The sequence below is a fragment of the Acinonyx jubatus genome, chromosome A1 (assembly GCF_027475565.1).
Source record: "Acinonyx jubatus isolate Ajub_Pintada_27869175 chromosome A1, VMU_Ajub_asm_v1.0, whole genome shotgun sequence".
In the NCBI taxonomy this organism is placed as follows: domain Eukaryota; kingdom Metazoa; phylum Chordata; class Mammalia; order Carnivora; family Felidae; genus Acinonyx; species Acinonyx jubatus.
The window spans coordinates 216500163-216520954 of NC_069380.1; the positions used below are offsets into that span (position 1 = coordinate 216500163).

General features: G+C 35.2%; 1 protein-coding gene and 1 long non-coding RNA gene across 6 annotated transcripts in view; one reads left to right on the plus strand and one right to left on the minus strand.

Moving 5' to 3' along the window:
- Window positions 1-20792, minus strand: part of LOC113603895 (uncharacterized) — a 127191-nt gene that overhangs the window by 99078 nt on the left and 7321 nt on the right. The gene's annotated exons all lie outside the window — the stretch shown is intronic.
- Window positions 1-20792, plus strand: part of LOC106986992 (cadherin-10) — a 194811-nt gene that overhangs the window by 9254 nt on the left and 164765 nt on the right. The window contains exon 1 of one of the 2 annotated variants that reach the window (XM_053201910.1): window positions 17022-19706. The exons of the other annotated variant lie outside the window; for it this stretch is intronic. The gene's annotated coding sequence lies outside the window, so the exon portion shown is untranslated. Of the gene's footprint in view, window positions 1-17021; window positions 19707-20792 lie in introns of those variants that run through there. 2 annotated transcript variants of the gene reach the window in all.

Consider the following 20792-nt stretch of genomic DNA (forward strand, 5'->3'; position numbering starts at 1 on the left):
GAATTGGTGCTTCAGTTAGGGGCCACCATCTTGGTTGGAGTTCTATGTTATACTTCTCGTTTGCAATAGACAATTGTCACCTTATAGCACGGGCTTTAAATTTGAGACTAATATTCTCATCCCAGACATGAAGCCTAAACAACAAGTGCATATCTGAAGGCCACGTGGACCCCCAAATTCTATTGCTGAAAATTGTTGACAGAAGGTCTCACAAACCCATGAGTAATTAAAATATGCACTGGCATAGAAGCCATTGTGTTTGAAACTTGGTCACTCTGTGAAAAAGTTTCTCTGATACAATATTCTGTTCTTGTAAGGACACCCGATGAAGGTCATGTTTAATAGGGAGGCTACACAGTGATAAGCCTACATGCCAGAAGCACTGAGGTTCCTTTCTTGGAATGGTAAGATTGGCAAGGTTGCCTTTATTAGAATTTCTTTGATGGAGAAAAGTATGGACTGTGGCACCAGGCTGTCTGGCTTCAAATCCTCTGTCACTTACCATATATTTAATATTTAATATTCCTGATACTTTTTCATCTGTAAAATGAGGTTAATAATTACACTTACATAATAGTGCAATTATTATAATTTTTAAAACTTATAAATGTAAAATATAATACCTGAAAATAGCTGTTCTAGTGCTATATATTCTTGTTACCTTTTATTTTTATTGGTATTATTACTACTATATGTAAATTCATGTGATCTATACTCTTTTTTTTTTTATAAATATCGAGTGTGCTTTATTTTAACCATAGCATACAATATGAGTTGGGCTACCACTTTAAAATTTTTGACAGTTTTAACTTGTATCCTATAATTGTAATTTTGTGCTTGAGTTGGAATGAAAAATCCTTGGTGTTTTAAGTCAGATTTTGTCACTAATTCTACTGATAACATCATATTCTTTTCCAATTATTTTTTGTTTTAAGTTTGAATCATATACTTTCCAAAGACACAGTTTATCTATTTCTGTAATTAGAAAGGGCTCATACAATCTACTATGGTATCTGGCAAGGGCTCAGTATATAACTGCTATAAATATATTCATTCCCTAATGATTGTGAAAATGTCAGTTGCATAAAGAGAGAATGTAACCTGAAAACTTAAATTACATTCTCAGAATCACACATAGTAATTGCATGATCTAGGGAATTGATGGACATGAATTTTGAAAATGATATAAGGACCCAAAAAGGGGACAGAGGAGGGAGAAAGCATTAGAAAGATAGAGACTTACTGTTGTGAGTTCCATAAGCCACATAAACTCACTCAGGTGAAACATGAACCATTTCTGAATACAGGCAGTAATGGTTCTTTTAACAGATTCTCCTTCTTGAGGTCAGAGTAATGAGAATTAGAACAAGAATGATGAACAGAGGCAGTGCATTACAGAAATAATCCCATTAAAGTTTGGATACCCATAAATCTCAAGAATAATTCTGCAGTCTGTATTACAAGCTGAAAGGTCAGTGTACTACTGCTTTCTTAGACTAGGTTCCAGAAACTGTCTGATGAAGACATAGGATCTGCTACAAAATGTGAAAATTCTAACAGGTTTTATTTAGATAATTCTTTCTTTTCATCCTTCATATTTAAGGTGATACGAAGAAGATCAATTTAAAATCGCTTTTTCTTCTTCTGGCTTGGGGCTGTATATGCTAATTTAAAGGGCATGTGGAATGAATTTTATGACTTACAAAAACAAACCAAAACATTGAGGTCATAAAACATACATTTCTGTGAGTCCATAAATATCTTTCTTTTTAAAACTCCTTTTTTGAAATCCAGAATTATATCACCGTTTTCATATTTCAGTCTCATTTATAACCCAGGACTAATTAATGTACTTATTTTAGATGTTAACACATTGAAAGAACATACTTAGTAGTTTATTATCCATCCACATGTAAAGGTGAAATAAGTCATGATAGAGACCACTAAACCTAGCCAACAGATGTATTTTTGTGAACATAATAAAGATAATCCTCATTGTTGGTCATAGCTATATATTTATATGTATTATATATATATTTACTATTTAATCAAATTCACTGTCTTCTTATGTCATCTTAATAACAGTCATTTCTCCTCCTGACTTCACTATAATATTTGGATAAATGTTTTCATCTTATGGATGATTAAGATGTCTGACTTAAAATATTCTGTTAATGTTATATGTTTTAGTTTAGTAGATATTCTCAAAGTGTGTACTTTTAGGAGGAAGCCTCTAAATATTAAAAAAAAAAAATTAGGCATGCTTTCTCTTTAGTTTTGAAATTCTTTATGCTAGTGAGAAAGTTCATTAACTTGCAGATATTTTCCTTTAATTTAGTTGGAAATCAATTGAGAATCAAATTGTGCAGAATTAGAGGAGAAATTAATTATCAAAACCTAAGCAAAAGAAATGTTGTTGAATAATTAATTATGCAGGCCAAATAATCATTTCCCTTCAAAATCCTCCAAATTCTTTAAGGTTTTTAACCATTTGACATGTTGTTTTGAATATCTGCATTTTAAAATAATATATATTTTATTTCAAAACTTAATTTGAAGGTTCAAATGAGTTTATGTTTCTGAAGTATCTTCCCACTTAGTAAATTACTGCTAACATTCCTAGTAAAACTGTATTCACCTCTCAAGAAGTAAAATAACAACATACTATGGTCTTTGGAGCCACCTTGTGGCCACATCATAGTACATTAAGGAATGCTCTCTGGTTTCAGATTCTTTTAAAAAAATCTTTTTTTAGTGTTTATTTATTTTTGAGAGAGAGAGAGAGAAAGGTAGAATGAGTGGGGGAGGGGCAGAGAGAGAAATAGGGAGACACAGAATCTGAAACAGGCTCCAGGCTCTGAGCTGTCAGCACAGAGCCCGATGTGAGGCTCAAACACTGAATGGCAAGATCATGATCTGAGCCAAAGTCTGACGCTTCACGGACTGAGCCACCCAGGCGCCCCCAGATTATTTTCTAATTAATCATTACACCTGGAAGCATTGAAAGAGGTCCCTGGCTAGTTTAGTAGGTAGAGCATGTGACTCTTGAATTCAGAGTTGTGGGTTCAAGCCCCTCCATTGGTTGTGGAGACTACTTTAAAGAAGTAAAATAGAAATATTTAAAAAAAATTTTTTTTAACGTTTATTCATTTTTGAGAGACAGAGAGTGTGCAGGGGAGGGGCAGAGAGAGGGGGAGACACAGAATGTGAAGCAGGCTCCAGGCTCTGAGCTGTCAGCACAGAGCCTGACACAGGGCTCCAACTCATGGATGGTGAGATCATGACCTGAGCCGAAGTCGGACGTTTAACTGACTGAGCCATCCAGGAGCCCCTAAAATAGAAATATTAAAAGAAAAAAGAAACAAATATGAACATAAGGGCTATATAGTAGTACTAAAAATAGATCATTTTTACATTAATTCAATTTAATTTTTATATATCAGTGTGAGGTTGTAAAAATATCGTTTTGAAAAAATGTAAATAAAATATTTTGAACAACACTTTTGAGGAAATAAATAATTTTTTAGATTTTTTTTGAAGTTTCTTTATTTATTTTGAGAGAGAGAAAGAGAGAGAATCCCAACAGGCTACACACTGCCAGCACGTGGGGCTGGAACTCACGCACTGTGAGATCATGACCTAAACTGAAATCACAAGTTGGTTGCTTAACCGAGGAGCCACCCAGATGCCCCAAAGTAAGATATAACTTTTAACTTAAACTGTATTTCACTGTGTTGCTGCAAGTCAACTCTAATGACTCCTTAAATGTTTAACTTTCTCAAGCAACATTTCTTCCAGCATCCTCCGGTATATAGCACAAAGAAACCAGGAGCTGCATTATTGTTACTCTTGAGTTTTGTAAAACTTTAACATAAATATGTAGCCTGCATGAGAAAGCAAACAAATGACTGTGATTGTGTTTTTGAACTGAGCTCATTGGAAGTTTAGGGAGACAATTTTTTTGCTTTCATTTCTCCATAAATATTAGAATAATTTATAGTTTGTGTGGCATAAGGTACCTATCCACAAAATGTGAAACCTCTTTTACTAGGTTTTTTGTAACTTAACACACTTGCATGAGAGTACCCATAGTTACTGCTTCTCCTGTAATTTCAAAAGAAAATACCTGCACTTAAAAACAAAACAATACAATTATTTTCTAGAAGCCAGAAATAAGCACTTCTAGATTTTAAAATCTGGAACAGGCATTGATTGCTTATATGGCCTTACTCCTCATTGGTTACTTTATTCTCTACAGGTAAAAACGAAGCCGTTTGATTAGAAAACATTTTCTTCCCACATTGCCCGTAGCAAAAAATTTCTTTAATTCTTATTTCTATATCTAGAGCTGTATCTATAGCTTTCTCTATTTCTATTTGCCTGTCTCTCTGGACACATTTATGTTACCATACTAAAGTAACACTGTTCATCATCATCATCATCTTCTTCATCAGCAGCATCATCACCTGCATAAAACTTCAGTTCTAACATTGGACATGCGAAAGCTTAGTCACATTTACAGCCCACAATGTGAACACGTCCTGAATTGTCTCTCTGGATCAATGAGATGATTAATTAAAAGAATAAAGCTCAAAGGGAACCGAAGACAAACTCATAAAATTACAAAATAATCTTATGAAGGTTTTCTCTGTTATGTGTTAAAGCCATAAGTTGTCCATATTTATTATTTTTTTAAACATGTTAATTTATTTTTGAGAGAGAGAGAGAGCACAAGCAGGGGAGGAGCAGAGAGAGAGGAAAAGAGGATCGGAAGCAGGCTCTGCACTGACAGCAGCAAGCCCGATGCTGGGCTCTAACTCATGAACCGTGAGATCATGGCGTGAGCCGAAGTCAGTTGCTCAACAGACTGAGCCACCCACGTGCCCCTAAGTTGTCCGTCTTTATAAAACAAATCATTTTCTGTCTCTATTTTGAACATGTCAGGTTGCCTCTTAATGTAAAACAAGTGGTCAGAGCATATCATTTCTCATGCATAGCCCAATAGTCTGACTGAAAACAAAGATTACTTTGCTTCCCATTAAGCTATGTTCCCTCTGTCAACGAAAGTGCTTCTATTCTAAGAGATATTACTATTGATTTGCTTTTATTCTCAAAAGACTGCTAGGTTTTTTTTTTTCTTTGCAGTGCTATACACTGTATTATTTCAAATAAGCCTACAAAGCATTTATTATAATCCAAAATGGAGACAGAAATTGAAATGTTGTGTTTAAGAGTTTAGAAATGTTTAAAATTTAGATAAAACCTTTGGATGATGTTATATTCACATTGTGTGCGATTGCTTTGGACAAAGTTTTTTTTTTTTTCAGAATGGATAGTAAATGGATAATCATAAATATAGAAAGAAAACATATAAAAACATCTCCCCTGGTGAGTAAAAACCAAGAAACACCCCAAACACTTTTAGCTAAAAATTTCTAGTTCCTTCTCAATTTTAGTCTAAAACATAGTATACCTACTTACCCAAGATAATTGGGTATTATCATTAATCATCATTCCTGAGACCATTTTTAAACTTTTTAAAATCATTTTACTTAGGGCAAATGCATTGTTTGTAAATCTAACTCTCTCCACCCCAATATGATTATTTGATGAACCTTTTTAATTCTAACTCTATAAAAATTATAAAATTGATACTTTTCCTAATTCCAATGCAACAATACAGAAGAGGTTCTAATTGTATCTTTCCTTCTCAGTTCAACCATATTTTTTAGAGTTTTATGAGGTTTGCTAGGAACCTGGGAAATAGTTATAGATAATTTGGTCCCTTCCTCAATGAGATGAAAATACGGTAGAAAAAAAGCAACATTTAAAGGTAAATACACTTATAGTTATTTAGTGTTTTGCTTGTAGGATGAATGAGGCTTTAGGGGAATGTGGATAAGGGAGCATGGCAATTTAATCATAGAGGAGATGAAGGGGAATTTGAAAGATGTTATTTGATTATTGTTCATTATTTAATTTGTTATTGAAGGTGAAACTAATGAAACAAGAGACATGGCTATGTACAAATCCAAAAATCCCCTAGGTGATCTTCTCTCTCCCTGCTCTAGTCCTTCCTAAAATATATTCTTCTTAATCCATTTTTCATGTAATTATTCATTTACTAATCATCATTGATATTTCATTATGAAGAAGGCAGTAAATTAGATACCGAGATGTTATGGAAAATAAGTGATATTCAAACTTTCTAACCTTGAATGCCTTCTGGTATTTTCCAGGAGACAATCAAAACAAAAATTACAAATAATCTGATGCCTGCAAGGAACAGTGTAAGCACAGGGTACTATGAAGTTAAAGATGAGGGCATATGCCAATATTAGAATCTAAGAAAGGCTTGCTTCAGAGATGAAACTAAAGGGAAACCCATAAAGCCGTGTCGCTCATTAGCTCGCAAGTTTTCCTGCTTATCTCTGTTTTGACAGATGCTATCAAGTAGTGGTAAATTATTCTCACTCCAGAGTTGAGCGGATGGATCAACATAGTTTTACTTCCCTCACCAAAGAGCTTGGAAATCTCGGCCAAGGTTTTTAATCTAGCTAAGGCTGGGTTTCCTCATCTGGAAGATGGGATAATGATGGCTACTTCTTAAACCAGCTGAAAGGATTAAATGAAACTGTGCTTATAAAACACTTAGAGATTTGTTTTGCAATTATAAACTCCTAATAAATATTATCAGAGTTGTTACTGCTTGCTAGGTAAAATTCAAATTTTCTAACCTAATCTGATCTATTTCTTCTTTTAAATCATTGTAGCTCCTTCAGCATCCCCCCACCCTGCCCACACCTAGTGATTTGCCTCAATACATACAAAGTGACCAGCTCTCAGTTCTAGGAGAATTCTCCTTGTTCTATGCATTATTTAATTATTATTATTTTGCATCTCCCCAGCTTTGTTTATATTGGTCATTCTGCCTCCGGGTTCTGCTTACAAAACCTCTTACCATTCAGATAGGCTTCAAGTGTTGCTTTTACTTGAGATACTCTTTGATTCCCCTGCTAGACAGACTCCCTAGCTTTAGAAAAGTCTTAACTCTTTATTTACACCTCTCTTTTACTATGGGTCATCATCTGTCGTGAATTATTTTTTTGTATATGCCTTGTTTCCTTTTTATATGTAATTACTTTCTTTTTCTTTTTTAATTTTTTGTGTGTTTATTTTTGAGGCACAGACCATGAACAGGGGAGGGCAGAGAGAGAGGAAGACACAGAATCTGAAGCAGGCTCCAGGCTCTGAGCTGTCAGCACAGAGCCCAACGCGGGGCTCAAACTCACAAACTGTGAGATCATGACCTGAGCCGAAGTCAGACGCTTAACCGACTGAGCCACCCAGGCCCCTGTAATTACTTTCTTAAATCCAGGATCGTTTTGATTTTTATCTACAACACCAATGCTTAGCTCCATAACTCCCACATTGTAGCAAATGTATGATAAGGAAACTCATGCATAAGTTGAACATATACTGTGGATTATAATTTAAAGATAAACATACTACCATAGAGTAATTCAAAGATTAAGTCTTTGAGGACACAAACGGTGTTTCCTTTTCCAGTGGACAATATTCACTATCTCTCCTTTAACAAAAGGCAATTTTCATTTTTAGAAGTATGAACCCTAAAGCAGTTTTTTTTTCCCTCAAACTGATTAATTTATTATCTTATTCATTTAATATGCACAACTGACCCCACCCTAGACTTTTTGGAGCTATGGTATGGACTTACGTATTTTAAATTTTTGTCAACATTTATTTGGTTTTGAGAGACAGAGTGTGAGTGGGGGAGGGGCAGAGAGAGGGAGACACAGAATCTGAAGCAGGCTCCAGGCTCTGAATTGTCAGCACAGAGCCCTGCGTGGGGCTCGAACTCATGGACCAAGAGATCATGACCTGAACTAAAGTCAGCACTTAACCTACTGAGCCACCAAGGTGCCCCTGGCCTTACATATTTTAAAATTCTTCCTGGATGATTTGAATATGCACACCAGAGAAATCATTATAACTAGAAAATACTGTGATGTGTTTATGTCTGGAGCCGTAAATTGATCACAAACCGGTTTTAAAAGGGAAAGTTTCATAAATACATGGAAAATAACTAGTATTTTTTCTTGAAAGTAGCCACCATGAAGGAGACGTTACTTATTTGAAGATACAGAAATTCTTATTTGATTCTTTTCTAATTGACTCTTGCTTTATAGTCATTTTAAGCACCTATTATGTACAGAGCTTTGTATTGTACACTGAGATAAGTATAATGGAAAAAGTAAGAGATGCAGTATGTTACTGAGAAACAAAGTAGAACCGTCAGTACTTGGTGTATGATTAAGCACTCAAATGACTCTAAAGCAGTAGGTTTTAGGAATCATTAGTATAAGTTTAAAAGGTGAAATAATGGGGAAGATAGAATTGTTATTTTCCCTTTGCTTGGAGGATGTATACGATGTGTACAAAGAGCAGCCAGTTCACCATTTTTATCACTAGTAGCAAAAACAGGAATGGACATGGAAGATTGGTTGGCCACTAAGGAACAAAGCTGTGTTTAATCTGAGAGTACTATATTTATGAAGAAACTTGCAAACAAATTACAGGGTTCAGACATGATTAAAAAGTTCACAAAAGGTGTACTAATTTAAAGCTGTTAAAAAACATATATTCTTTGAGGCATCTGGGTGGTTCAGTCAGTTGAGTGTCTGACTCTTGATATCAGCTCAGCTCATGATCCCAGGGTTGTAGGATCGAGCCCTGAGCTGGGCTCTGTGCCAAGCGCGGAGCCTGCTTAATATTCTCTCTCTTTCTCCCTCTGCCCCTCTTTCCTGCTCATGCACATGCTTTTGCTCTTTCTCTCTCTAATATAAATAAGGAAATATTACTTTACCCTGAATTCATTGGAACAAATAAAATTAAAAAAAAAATTAACCATGGGGTGTCTGGGTGGCTCAGTTGGTTAAGCGGCCGGCTCTTGGTTTCTTCTCAGGTCATGCATTTACGGTTCCTGGGTTCAAGCCCTGTGTCAGGCTGTGCGCTGACAGCGCGAAGCCCGATCTGGATTCTCCGTCTCCTTCTCTGCCTGCCCCTCCTCCACTCGCGCTCTCTGTCTCTCTCGAAATAAATAAACTTAAAAAAAAAATAATTGAGCATTATGCTTGACATTTTAAATGCCTCACATGGTGGAGTGCTTCAAAGTGAACCAAAACTAACAGCCAGCCTGAAAGTGCTAATGGAATTATGCTAATAAATAGTATGTCTGCCTCTGCCCATTCTCTACCCAGTTTTCCTGTATGTGCCCTCAAACACTGGTGTGCCCTGCGTTACCACATCATGTCTGTGATTTTCCTCCACTCCATACGTCATTCCCAGTGGCCTGGTTGCTCTCTGGTGTCTTCTACTACTGATGGAAGCATCGTTTTCTCCAGTCTGTGTTTGCTCATGGGATCTGGTGTTCCAAAGCTATTGAAACCACTGATGCCGACACTAGTGAGTTAGCATCTTTGATGTATCACACAGCCTTTCAAAACTTCTGCTTCAGTCGAGGCCCATTTGTGTGTGTGTATGTGTGTTTCTTAAGAAAACAACTTGTTCATAATCTCATAGTCAGTTATTGGCAAAACACAAAGTAGAACTTATGTCTTAAAATTCCCATCCTTGTGTTGTTTCTACCATGCTATAAAAGTAGTAAAAGGTTTTCCTTGCTATAAAATGGAAAGTCGGGCAATACAGTTGCATGAGTTTATTTATTTTTTTTATAATTAAATGAGGTAATACATGTAATATACTACTGTTGTATGATACACACTGCTTATTCTTTATATAATAATTAAAGCTACCATGGTTCTTTCACTAATACTGATTATTTGTAGATGTTAGATCTGTTATTAAAAAGTTTTAAATCAAATGGCTAAATATTAATAAGCCTCATAATGACAATAACTGTCATTTTTTGAGAATTTTCTAAGTGTCAGACACTGCTCAGAGTGATTTACATCTAGGGTTTTTCTTCATCATCATTAAAGACGAATTTTTTTTATGAATAATATTATCTCATTTTTGAAATGAGAGAACCAAGGCACAGAGAGGGTAGATAACTTTCACAAAGCACAAAGCGAGTACGTTTGAGAGCCAGAATGCAAACTCTAGTATGGTCCCTGCCCCTCTATTCTTACCATCTCCCCCCTGGTTACCTAAGCCATGTATGCGTTCCTGAAAGGAGAAAATACATGATCTACTTTTTTCTACTCCTGTTTTCCTTTTTGTAAAATTTCTATTTGCCAATGGCTATTTTTATTTGTTTCTTTTTCAGTGAGAACATTGGACTAAAAATAAGTGGGTTTTAGCATGTAATAGTACAGCAAATGTGCCATATTTCAAGCACTGTTTTATTAATATGTACAATTGAATTATTAAAATTTGTTCATAAATTGTGTCATGGCGAAGAGAAAACTTGCATTGTATATAGAACAAGTTTTACTAAAATATCTAACCTACAAAAGTAACCATAAATTCCTTATGGATATCATGTCATTCTCAACATTATATTGTAGTTTTTTTAATGCCTCCAATTAGAGAAATAAGGCATATAATAATATTCTGAAGCATATGTAGGATATTTCTGTAGTCGACATAGAAAAATGGCCACAATGGTTGCCTCTGGGTATGGGGTAAGGGAATTCATGTGTCTATAGTTAGAAAACCATGTTCATTGTACCTTGTACATTAATCAATACATTGTACCTTATTAGAAAGTATTATGAATATGAACTAATTTTTCAAAACAATATTTAGTTTAAAAAAGCTTGTCAATCATCATGAAGCCTACTGAGAATATGAGAAATGAAAGATTCCAAACTCTTAAATTGATCTTTATAGCATAAATTTACTCATTTATTGTCTTTATATAAAGAGAGGAAAAAAAAACTATTAAGTGAATGTACATATAAACACCATTTACTAAGCTTTAGTAAATTGAACAGATATTACCAAGAAAACTCTCAATAACATTGTTTTTTCCCATGTGGCTCTAACCTTAAGAGGAATTTTATATATTTTTTAAAATTAATTGTTAGCAAACCATGTTGACATTGTGATATAAACCAATGTTCTTCAAACTTGATTCAGGCTATATGAATTTTGAAAACTGTGAACTTTCATATGACAGTATGGATATATTTAATATAATCATACACTTAAGGCAAAAAAAAAAAAAAACCTTCTTGTAACAAATTACTCTTGGGGCACCTGGGTGGCTCAGTCGGTTAAGCATCTGACTTCAGCTCAGGTCATGATCTTGCAGTATGTGGGTTCGAGCCCCACATCGGGCTCTGTGCTGAAAGCTCAGAGCCTGGAATCTGCTTCAGATTCTGTGTCTCCCTCTCTCTGTTCCTCCCCTGCCCTCTCTCTCTCTCTCTCTCTCTCTCTGAAAAATAAATAAACATTAAAAAAAATTACTCTTATGTTATTCCAGGACCCACTTTTCCATTGTGATCATTGTCACTGTTGAGCTTGTTTTAGGTTTCTAAAGCAAGAAAGGGGTAGAAATATTATATATCTAATGGGTTTTTCCAAGTGAGCTTTAAATGATATTGTGATGAATTATCTGAATTAATTGAAAGTTTTGCCACATAGCAAAAAGTGAATCAAGAATTGACTTTGTTCTTTTTTTAATGTTGATTTATTTATTTTTGAGAAAGGAAACAGAGAGAGAACAAGAGAATACGAGTAGGGGAAGCGCAGAGAGAAGGAGACAGAGAATTCCAAGCAGGCTCCATGCTGCCAGCATAGAATTCAGTGCCGGCCTGAATCCATGAACAATGAGATCATGACCTGAGCCAAAATCAAGGGTCAGATGCTTAGGGGCACCTGGGTTGCTCATTGGGTTAAGCATCCATCTTGGTTTTGGCTTAGGTCATGATCTCACGATTCCTGAGATCAAGCTCCATGTCAGGCTCTGTGCTGACAGGGTGGAGCCTGCTTGAGATTCTCTTTTGTGTCCTCTCTGTGCTCCTCCCACACTCAAATGTGCTCACATTTATGCTCTCTCTCCCTCTCTCGAAATAAACAAATAAACACTTAAAAAAGAGGTGGATGCTTAACCAACAAAGCCACCCAGCTGCCCCTACTTTGTTCTGTATGTATTAATCTCTAAATAATTTCCATGTTAATTCTCAGTGCCGTATTCACACTCAACCAATTAGTTATTGTAAACCAAAATAATCCCTTGCATAGAATTAGTATGAATTTGAATACTATGAATTCTGTCAGTTTTGCTTGTAATTACTACTTTTGTGTTATAGTCTAAGTACTTTTGTGTTATAGTCTAAGTCTAAGTTATAGTCTAAGTATGAATTTGAATACTATGAATTTTGTCAGTTTTGCTTGTAATTACTACTTTTGTGTTATAGTCTAAGTACAAAAGTCTAAGTACTTTTGTGTGTATAGTCTAAATGTTTGTCATTTCACCAAAAAATCTCATGCTTAATTTATACATGTTCCAGTAACATTATTCTACAAGTTATTCACATCAATGTAGCAGCAGGAATTATGATAAGAGAAGACAATTCAACCTAAAAGTTCACGAATAAATGTGAAATTATCTCTCAATATTTAGTTGTTGAGTGAGAGTAATATATCACGGTGATATTTTTTTTTTTTGCAGCTAAGATTAACATTTTAAAATGTGTTAGACCTCATAATATTGTGGATGTAACACCAAGAGACTAAGAGGCTTCAAAATAGAGCTTTCTGTGTCCCAAAACCTAGCGTGCATATCTGGTAGAAAAATAGCCTTTGGTATGTTTTCATGTTTATGAATTTGTGAATATGTGTATTTGTATGTCTGTATACATATAAGTATATATTCCAGAATCAGACAGATCTTGCTGCTAAATGTAGAGATTTAATCCAAACATTCGGAGACGATGCAGCCTCAGAGAGAGTTCAGTATATCAAATCACGTTTTCATAATGGTCCCATTTGGAAATTTTATCTTCACTGCGGGAAATTAATCCAGTCAACAGTAAACTATTGAGAATTAGTTAGGTGTAGAGCTCTGCTCCACATCAACTTTTACTGCTTAGCCCATGTTGCCAAGACACGTGGTTCTTTAATTTTGGTGTGAAAATGTTCAAGCTCGATCACTTCAAGTATCACTAAAGACAAGAAGAGCCCTGTATGTACTTTGACAAAGATAAAAGCAGTTTTAATGGTATGTTGGGCCACTTCCCTTAAATAGTCTAGAATTGATTTATTGTATGTTTTTTATCTAAACCTTTTATGAACCTATTATATTTTCAGCCCGTGTTACTTCCATAAGCACTCTATCTAATAAATAAAGTAGTTTGGCACTTCCCATTATTTGTCCTAAATTTATCTCTTTTAAACTTCAAAGGATGCCCTTAGACCTTGTGTAATTGAAGTTTGTGGATAGCTTGGCTTTCACACTACCAACCTTCTTCATGATTTAATAGATGTCAGAGTATCCAGATTGAAGATTCTAATCTTTAAGGTCTTCCTATACAAAGCTGCTCCATTTCTTTAACAATAGTTTAGTTGTCTCTCTGTGAGCATTTTCTAGCTTTGCTATATTTCTTTGAGGTAATGCAGTCAGCATTGTGTGAGAACCTTCAGGCAAGTGGATCATAGAAGTTCATAACACAAAGAGTGAGTATCTTAGAATATGAGTTCCAGTCTCGCCCTTTCCACCAATCAAGGGATCTTTAACACATGCCTTTATACCTCTTGCGTTTATTTTGTTTCCACCAAAAATTGGGCATTTAGAAGCATTGACTTCTAAGTTCCTTTGTGATGTTAGGATCTCAGAAATGAAATTACCAAATTATTTTTAAAAAAGAAAAAAATACTTTTGGATGTGGTTGACGAGGCCGGACTAACAGTGAAATAATTTAGATTTCACCTTTGTGTAGTGATTGATACGGTAGCCACATAATTTGATATACTAACATAGAAACCTTCTCATACCCCCATGACCACTCTTTTCAGTCTCGTGTCACCTCATTATAGCTTTGTTTAAATGTCTCAGAAATGGTTATGTTTTCCTTCCTCTTTCTTTAGGTTGTTTACTCGCAATTTGATAAAATAATTTTCAGTAATAGTTGGTAACTTTATATTGATTCACTTATATATTGAATGAAGCAGCGGGACAAAAATCCATACATAAAAATCTATGACCTCATGGAATTTCAGGGTGGGGATCACATAATAAAAATCTAAATGACAAAAATATTTAATATGGCTGATGGTAATAAGTGCTATGGAGGAAACAATGCAGAGGACGGTGTTACTGGTCTAAAAGTGGTTCCTTCCTTTCAACAGGATGCTGCTTCTTTGATGGCTGGGTTTTGGTCCCTCCTGTACTTTGGAGCACCTAGTGAGCTCTCTGAAAAACAGTTGTTGTGTGGGTATCTGGCGATGTCCTGTTTTTTTCCTTCAACCTGCTGTTCTACTGTGATCATGAAGAAATGTTATAGAAATGTATTTTGCAGGGGAAAAAAGAGAGAGAACTTTCATTTCTCACTAGATAAGGTACAGTTCAGAAAATGCAAAAAATAGTTTTGAGTGATACGTTTTTCATTTTCATCACTGATACAGTTGACAGTTTTGTGAAGAGGAAAAAAAAGGCACATGCTGTGAGACAAATCCCTAAAAACATATATGCGGTTATTTAAAAGTACAGCTCACCCTTCACTTGCATTTGGAATTCAGCAATGCCTTCTGCTTACTTTGTTTTTGATAGCTTTCCTTTTCTGCAAGGTAAGAGATACTCTGACCAGAGGGTTGTTTGATTTCATAAATATTTTTGTTCACATGATGCTTAAATGCTATTGAAACAGCTCCTGCAGGATCTGTAAATCTCTCTGTTTGGGGTTTTCTTATTCTCTGTCGCTATCTTTGCATCAGTTTCCTTTCACGTAGCTTTGAGGTATTTGAAAAGAGAAGTTCTCTGATTGTTTAAATTATTTCTGATTTGAAAGAAATACTCTATTATAAGAATGCACGTTGCAATGACATTCTCTTTTAAAATTTGTTATGCGATTTACATGTTTTGGGCTGTCACTCACTGCACATTTGTTCTCTTATATATTGTTATTACCTTTTATCCTTATCGCGTGTCATATTTTATATGCAGTCATTAGACACTTTCATGCTCAAGCGGTCATTAGCTGTGTGCTCTCCAGCTGTTCACGACTGTTAAATAAAACTAGTTTCCCCATCGGGAGCGTGCCTGACTGGCTTCCCTGCATCTGCAGGAACCGCTGGCACGCAGTTGGCTGTGAATGAACATGAAGAGTCTGCCCTGATCCGGTAACTTCATTTCCCAATCCTGTATCTTCTTCCTGGGTGACACAGAGGAAAGGGGAAATAGTACTCATTTCTGGAAGAGCCATACCATTTTTCTTCTTCTTTTCCATATACTTGGCATTATGAGCACAGCACTCTTTGAAGCTACCTCACATTTTTGTATGTCCTAGAAAGTGCCAGAACTAAGGTCAAATATGCAAGTGCAAAGCTTTATTTAGTCTCAAAATCCCTTTTTTTTTGAAATGGGAAGAATTGAATTGGTAGATTTCTATCTTTTTCATTTCTTTGAGTTTTACAAAATGGAATGATTCTAGGTAAAGCAATATTTAAAAAAATATGTGGATGTGGGTAAAATATAAATGTGACTTTAGAGGGTTCCCCGCCCCAACTACCTGTATTTTTATGTCTTTGTAATTACAATACATGAAGCAATGTTTGGTATCTCAGAAATATTGAGAGCTGCCATACTACCGCCATGAATATATGCCTCCTCTGTCCTAGAAATTTTAAGTGCTGGGCGCCTGCAGAAGAGTAAGACATCCTGTGTATCCAAAAGTTTATATTAGCAGACTTAAAATACATCATGATCATCACTGTCAAAACTTAACAGGGATTAAGAATGGTGATTCATTTTCTCATTAGAAGTAAGAGTGATTTGGCTAAACACATATCTGACTCTGCACACTCTCATCCATCCTGATGCATTCCAAATTTTCACAGCCTACCAGAATAGATCTTTTAATATCAACAGAGCTGAGTCTGTTATGGCTAGCTAGGAGAATGTCCCTTTTTCCCTCATGCTCCTATCTTCTTCTTCCTTGCAAATTCTCACAGCCCACACATGATGTATATGTGTGTGTGTGTGTGTGTGTGTGTGTGTGTGTATTATTCATCCACCAAGTGTACTCTTGCCTACAACATTCAAAAGCTGAAAAAATTTCACCACATTAAATGAATGTTTTGTTAAAAGTCAGCTGTGTCTTGCAGAATTGTACTGACGTTTTTTCTGGAGTCTTAATTCTAACTGAATTGAGTAGCCTTCACATGGATCTCCTGGTTTCCATGCTTGCTCCACCTCAAACTAATCTCAGCCCAGGTACGTGAGATCATGTCACTCTTGTGTGCAAATGCCTCATTTGGCCTAAAAGCCAAAGACTTTGCAAGAACTGGCAAGGCCCCTCTATGGTCTGGTTCTCATTCTCTCCAAGCACATCTCCTGCTTTCCCAGGGCTGACACACCACCTCTGCCATTTTGGTTTCTAGCTGAGCATGTAACATTCTATTATGCCCCTGCATTGGGTGGAGCTTTTGAATTTTTATGTCCCTTCTGGAAATGTTTCCATATATGCATATAAAATATGTATATATGTCACATATCTATTTTATACATATCTATTTGATATATTTGATTTTTACACATGTGTATTTTACATTCATATATCTATGTGTGTATATATGAGGCCAGATTCACTCTTCTTTCCTTTGGGTCTTTACTCAAACACGACCCCTTCATAAACGCTTTCCCTGATATCCCTATTTAAAATAGAAATCCTAGGGGGTGCCTAGGTGGCTCCGTCGGTTAAGTGTCTATTATTTTCAGCTCAGGTCATGATTTCATGGTCATGAGATCGAGCCCCGCGTCAGCTCTATATTGGGTGTAGAACCTGCTTAAGATTCTCTGTCTCTGTCTCTGTCTCTCTCTCAAAATGACTGACTAAATAAATAAATAAAATTTAAAATAGAAATCCTTCAACACTTCCATTTTTCCAATTTCGGTGTTTCCTAAGCATTTCTCATATCCAACATACTATATATTTTACTTATTCCATTTGTTTATTGCTGGTATCCTCCCAATGAAATCAAGGTTCTTGATGACAGTGAATTTGCCTGTTTTGCTTCTGCTGTATGACTTATTTATTAGGTATGTTTCTTTGTTTGAATCTTTCCAATAAAAATGTAAGCTCAGTACTGGCCAAGAATATCATTTGATTTATTTAGCTGTGTCCTGTCAATTCATATACGTTGTTTGAATGTTTAAACAAGTGAATGAATATGGGGATTCTGTAGGGTTTCTAGATGGTGACCAATCCTGGAGATTGCAAGGAGACTTAGATCACTTCTTTGGTTTTCCTTCTCCCCACTGACGCTCTGACATCCTTCAGTATTGTGGGCAAGGGCAGTTGTGGACTCCCAGGTGTGGCTCCCCTGACCTGGCAGTTCCGACTGTCCTTGAGTAGACAGCTGATGAAGGAAGTTTCTTCCTGAATTAAACTGCATCCCAGTGTTTGCTGCATGTTGGCAGGTACATCCCAGTTCCAAACTTCAAAATATGAAGTTGGATGCTGATAGGTCCAAATGTCTTGTATATTATGCTGACAGCTAGACCTTGATGATAAGATGAAACTAAAAAGAATTTTCCATAAACCTTCAAAAGTTAAAACAAACTGTCCAGAGCTAGTCAGTCAGCTAAATTGATTGCTGTTTTCTGGAATTTGTATATTTAGTCTGCACCTCTTCTGTCAACATTTTTTATGTCCAATATGAATACTGACTGGTACAGGCACGACTTACAAAACTGTGGCAATGAGAGGAGAAAAAAATCTGCTTCACCCCATAAGTGTGGTCATATATAACTGGCCTATTCAGAGTTGATTCTCTAGAGTAATTTTAAACAATATATAAAGGTCAGGAAAGTACAACCTTGACAGGGATATGTTCTGTCCTTACCGCCCGCCAAAAAAAATAGTTGGATTTATATGATTTTAAATCAAATGCAATGTTAATGTGCTGCTTCATTTTTAGAGAACTTCCTTTATTCAGAGGACAGATTTTGAGAACAAAAAGAACTCTATCACATTTTATATGTCTTATGCAAGTTTTTTCTCATCTTAATTGATTCATAATGAAGCCTTGTTAATTTTAGACAAAATGAACAACTTTGCTTCTTAGTACTACTCTTTCTCAGTGTATTTGAGGTCTGATTGTTGAGGAAGTTTATTTACATCTTAAAAACAATATGGAGTCTTCTTTTAACTTATATAATTTTGTCAAAATGTCGTAAGTATAAACAATTAACTGCTTCATTTTGAGCTGTCTGACAAAGGAAACAAGGAAAAATCTATGTTCAGGAATATTAGAAAAACTTTTTTTATGTTTACTGTGATAAAAAATGAATATGTTAACATCTGTGAGAGATTAGAGCTTTATGTCTGAGGTCGGAAGGTAAAATTGAAAAAGAAGGAACTTACAGGTTTTTATTGAGAAGTGCTTAGGCTGATACATGTAAGTATACTGCGTTCATTTTACGGCTAACAATGTTCCTTTTTTATGAACAAATCTCAATTATAACAAAAATCATTTAAAAAAAGCCCAGTGTGGTACTATATAAGTAGAAACAATACAAAATTAAATTATATGTTAATTTTGGATATATAAATTTTGGCAAAAATAGAAAAAATATGCATGAAAGCACACACACTGATTTTATGGCAGTGTTATATTGGTAGAGGGAGAAAAAAGAGAAGAGCTGGGATGAAGCTTATTTTGATTTTTAAGAGAGACATCTGAAGCATATGCAATGCTTTTTGACATGTCTAAAGTCTGATTTTTGGTCATGTGATTTCTCTTGCAATATTTGTTATATTTTAAAATACAGGCATTAATATAAACATATTAAAATGTGTGGACAGGTAATATCAGATTGCATTTGTAGAACCTATTAACACTTTCTGCACTATTTTCAAACATTCCAGTTTGTATTTTACTTTCTTTTCATGCATACTGTTGAGAAGAAATACAATGGCAGCCTCACCTTTTCCCAAAGCACTTATGGTTCCATATTCAAATACGGTAAAACCTTGAAATGCAAGTAACTTGTTCTGTGAGTGTTTTGCAAGACGAGCCAACATTGCTAATAAATTTTAACTTGATAAACAAGTGATGTCTTGCCATACAAGTAGTATGTGATGACGAACATCACATGATCAGAACTGAGCCAGTGGTTCTTCTCTTGCGCGCGCTTGCTGGGGGACTGTGGGGGATTGTTTCCCATATTCGGGTGCTTGGTCTCAGGCCACGAGATGTGTGGCAGAAGTCAGTGGTCTTTCGGAACATTGGAAGGTGCCCGCAACTGGCACTAGTGTACTTTTTGTCACTTCAAAGCACCTGTGGACAGTCTTGCTTTTCCATAAAAGAGTGAATTTAGGAATGCTTTGCTTCATTCTAGGTCATTGGATAGGTTCCTTGTTAAAGTTGCACAAAAAGAAAAAGATTCCATTGAACCAGTAGATAGCAGTGATTCGGTTAGTGATAGTGAAAGTCCTGCTACGCAGTAACCCTCCCCTCTCCTGTCTCCCTCACACCAGCCACAAAGATTTTCAAAGGTAAGTGCAGGTTAATTTGTTTATTTTTCTTTATATGTTGTATTTTCTTTATTATTTTGTATTATATTACCCTATTATAATCATTTTATGTGAATATTTTTGGGTTGTGGAACAAATCATCTGAGTTTCCATTATTTCTTAGGGAAAAAATTGCCTCGATATACACGTGCTTTGGATTGTAAGCATCAAACATGTTTCCAGAACAAATTATGCTCTCAAACCAAGGTTTTACTGTATGTTATGTATATTATAAAATTTTATTTCAACATGAAACATGACGTAATTTGTTTCTATATGCCAATGAACATCCCATGTATCAATATACAATATTACCAATATGTAACCTTTATATTCTGATAGACTTTCTAATAAAATACTTTTTTTTTCCTATTTAAAGACATAAAGGAAGAAATATTTATAATTTTTAGGGTCCTGGAAAATTTTCGTTTAGGAAGAATTTCTGATGCTTAAAAATATTAATCTTTTGAGTGAATAGTTTTTGGGGAGATTAAGGGTTAAATTGATAGTGGAAGATTATACCCTTTGTATTTAGTGAAATTTATTTCAGTTTAACATTTTCAGCGTTTTTCTCTTTGGGTGTGGGAGGAAGGAAAAATATCAAAATGGCTGTGAGTATATGTGAAAACTTCTCCAAGATGCTGTATGCTACACTCTTTTTTGTTTGTTTTTGTTTCTTTTTTTCTTAAGGAGGTAGTTTCTAATGTTGAGTGAGAAGGGTCAATCAATCCATAATCACTTATTGAGCTTATATTATGTCTTAGATGTGTGAGCAGTGGTATGGAGGTGGATAAAAAGATAAATAAGAAACTATAATGAATTTATAAGCTAGATAGTTTTAGAAGCATATATATATATATATATATATATATATATATATATATATACACTCAGACCACTGCAGATTTAGAACTTTTTGAGGAGATTCATGAGGACATTATTTTATCATCATCAATATACCTACAAACCTAGTTAGGCACCTTTAAATTGGGATCTTGGTCATAGAGCCAAATAGTTTTAGAATTGAGATCTGCTATAATTTGCAGGCAGAGGTGATTAGATAAGGAA